A 3,688-nucleotide genomic window follows, 5' to 3' on the forward strand; every position below is an offset into this window, starting at 1 on the left:
TTACGCATAACTTTCCTTTCATAACAACCTTCATTTCCAAGAGGGTCTAACAGCAGTACAGATTGTGAGGAGATTTTGACAACCTAAAATAAAAATTGTATTTAGTAGAATATGTGTATTACACTCACTTAAGTAAACATAATCAATTGTAAGCATTTTCAAAATAAGAATATGCTGCTAAAAAGAACAGTACAACAAAATAGAGAAAAAACACATGAGGTGTGAACATGTACCACAAGGATCCAGTGTGCACCAGAGTTCAGTGGGCACAACCAAATGTCCTCAGCCGGAAACAACATCTGTGGAATATTTTTAAGTTTATAAAGGTTTAGATTTATTTACATAACATACACTATATAACCAATATAACATCTACATTACCTTGCTGACACATTTAAACTTCCCAGAAAACAGAGAGGTTGCAACAACGCAAGACAACTGATACACGGGTTTCTGAAAAATGCAAGATTTTTTTTTTTTTAAAAGATTACAAAATTGTGTAAAATACCTTTGTGAAATAACCGGCATACGTTCTTACTTGCCTTTTGTTTCCTAATGAGGCAGTGCAGGTATGCATCAATGACCTGTTTGGATTAAAAGATTATTTTTACAGACCACCACTAGGACCAAATAGTTAAATGTTGAAATGTGAATAGTTGATTTTTGTATTATATGATTTATTTATTACATTTTATGTGGAGTGAATAAATAAAAGTATATTTACGGTGGCCCCTAGAGACAAAGCACATACAAACTTCAAATCACGTACGAACTCTGAAGCATGTACAAACTCCAAAACACATAAAAACACGTACAAACTCCAAAACACATAAAAACACGTACAAACTCCAAAACACGTACAAACTCAGAAGCACGTAAAAACTCAGAAGCACATAAACACTCAAAACACGTACAAAAGACAACAGAAGTGCTCTAGGATGCTGGGCGCAGTGTTGAGCTTTTGTTATCTTGTGGCTACACAAGCCAGCAAGTACCAACGACCGGATTTGGTGTGTGGTAGTAATAGGTAAATTAATTTTTTTTTAATTATTTGAATATATATGAGTGCCTGTGTATACACAAACAATACACACATGCTTTCAATTGTGTAATTTAAGTGATCTAGTAGCTCTGCTTTGGAAGTTCAGTTCATGCTAGAAATGTGTTTTGGAGTTTGTACGTGTTTTGTCTCTAGGGGCCACCGCATATATTTATATATAAACATATATAAATAAAACCACTTTTTTTTACGTTAGTAATTCCTTTTGTGCATAATTTTTTATTATTGTTAATAATAAATTAATTAAAGCAACAAAACAACCCGAAGAGCCGGTTTGGAGCCGAAAGAGATTTCCGGATCTTTTTAGAGATCCGGCTCTTTCGGTTCGACTCACTAAAAAGAGCCGGATCTCTAAAAAGATCCGGAAATCCCATCACTACTTTGTTGTGGTGTGTACTTTTGACCGGAGTGAAAACAGGGTGGGATCTTGATACAGATCCCAGTTATTCTGCTGGTCATTCACCAGTTTTCGGAGGGCTCTAAATGCAGGCATAGAAATATGTAAAGACAGTAAGTAAGACAGAAAGTTTAATTAGAAGTAAAAAAATTAATAAATTATTAAGTAACAATTAAGTTTGAATAACATAAGTAATGTTATTAAAAACTGATAGATAAAAATTAGGCATACCTTTTTATGTTGTCATTGGTCTTTTCATCTAGACCATTGGTCTGTGGATGGTATGCTGCTGTGACACTTCTTTCAATTTGCAATAATTTGAAAGATCAGAGTTGAGCTTCAACAGATAAGGACAAGGTTATACTTCTTATACAAGCACACAAGAAAAAATCTTTGACCCCAGTGAAGTAAAGTTACAAAATGTAACTGAAAATTATTTAACACTTACTTCATTCACAAACTCTCTGCCTTGGTCTGACAAAATCCTTTTGGGGCAGCCATGTCTATATATAATGGAGCACAAGTGCTGGGCTACCTCAGATGCAGATTTTGTTTTTAATGGGAACGCTTCAACCCATTTTGAAAAGTAGTCAGTTGCAGTAAGTATATACTGGAAGCCGCTTGAAGTTTTAGGAAGAGGTCCAGTAAGATCTATACCAATAAGTTCTCACACTTCAGACACCCATCAAGGACAAATTAATAATTTGAATAACAATTTGTATAATGTACACATTAACATTGATGGTTAAAATTAGTTGGCAAACCCTCCTGCCGTTATGAATATGAGCTACAAGCATAGTTTGATGGGTAAACGGGACATAATATTTACCTGAATACACTGCAACGGTTGCACAGCAGTCAGTGGTTTCCCAACTTTTTGACACTGGTCACATTCCTGAATCTTTAAGGTAAAAATATTTATGGAGTTCACGTAAATGTTCAACATTCTCATTTGTAAAAAAACCAAACAAAAACACTTAATGACATATTCTCTAACGAACAAACAATTTAGCAACAATACTTTGTGTGCGTCTTCAAATCTCTGCCAGGCCTACAGGTTATTACTGTAATATCACTAATTAACCATATTTATTTATATTTTGCAAGTGTACAGTTTCTCTTTTAACTGATATCAAAAAATTTGCTTATTTTAAACGCTGTTTAACAACAGTACAAACAGTTAATACATACCCATGTTTTAATGTCAACTGTCATACCAAACCAGTAAAATCTGGAACACACTGCATTTAGCGTTTTGTGTGTGCCAGTGTGTCCTCCAATTGGAGATGAATGAAACTCATGAAATATCTTCCTGGCATCATCCATGGTTTGTACTACTCTCCTGGTTCCAACAAAGAGTTCTCCATCTGCAGTAAAACAATATATATTTAGGAATTAATTTAACCACATATATGAGTTGTTAGTATTAACAATAAATTACTGACCCTTTTGTTTGAATTTTGAGGCATATTGTCTGAGGTTTTGCCTCTGAGCCTTGTCATATCCTGAAGGGTAGGAGCCCGCAGAAATAAACGTGTAAATCTCTTCCCACTTCTTCTCCATATCTAGGAATGTAAGTAAACATTTTCTTATGAGCTTCAATATGTGCAGTTAACAATGCAAATAATTTAACTTATTAAATAACGACATTACCGAAACAGCCTTAAAACACAGAAGCTGCGGACTCAACAGTGTTGTGCAAATACCACGTGTCCAGTAACTTGACAGCAGACTTCACCGAAGCTGCAAATTTGACAGTTTTGTTCAGAAAGCAGATAGTTTAATATTGACAAACAATCACAAAGGCTTAAAAAATCAATTATCAACGTCAATAAAAAAATACTAAAACTTATTACTTACCTATTCTCCTGCAAATATGACAACGGAGTAGCGTGAAATCACAGCCGGATGCGCTTAGCTTCCCTTTTTGCGTTGTGCGCGCACATGCTCAGGAACAACGGCGAGGACGGTTTACAGCAGGGGTGTCAAACTCAAATACACAGTGGGCCAAAATTCAAAACTGGAACAAAGTTGCGGGCTAACGTTAATATTTATTGAAATATATTTATTCCTCCAGATATAAGAATGAATTTTTCTTATGGACTCAAACACATTTTGCTGAAAAACTGAATATGGAAGAAGCAAAGCTTAATACTAAACAATGTATATATTAGCTGTATAATACCAGCAGGCCAGCTCTGATAGTAATTTGGTATGGCTTCGCGGGCCAA

At 34.9% G+C, this 3,688-nt stretch overlaps 1 long non-coding RNA gene across 1 annotated transcript; it reads right to left on the reverse strand.

The window, feature by feature from the left end:
- On the reverse strand, positions 1-450 carry LOC146646884 (uncharacterized). The gene is made up of 3 exons (XR_014908832.1): positions 382-450; positions 234-299; positions 1-83 (listed from the first exon to the last, which is right to left on the reverse strand). It is a non-coding gene; the product is annotated as an uncharacterized LOC146646884 (long non-coding RNA).
- Positions 451-3,688: the final 3,238 nt, after the last annotated feature.

This window comes from Rhamphochromis longiceps, linkage group LG19 (assembly GCF_057381845.1).
Source record: "Rhamphochromis longiceps isolate RC_006_pf linkage group LG19, R_longiceps_female_GT1.1, whole genome shotgun sequence".
Taxonomy (NCBI): domain Eukaryota; kingdom Metazoa; phylum Chordata; class Actinopteri; order Cichliformes; family Cichlidae; genus Rhamphochromis; species Rhamphochromis longiceps.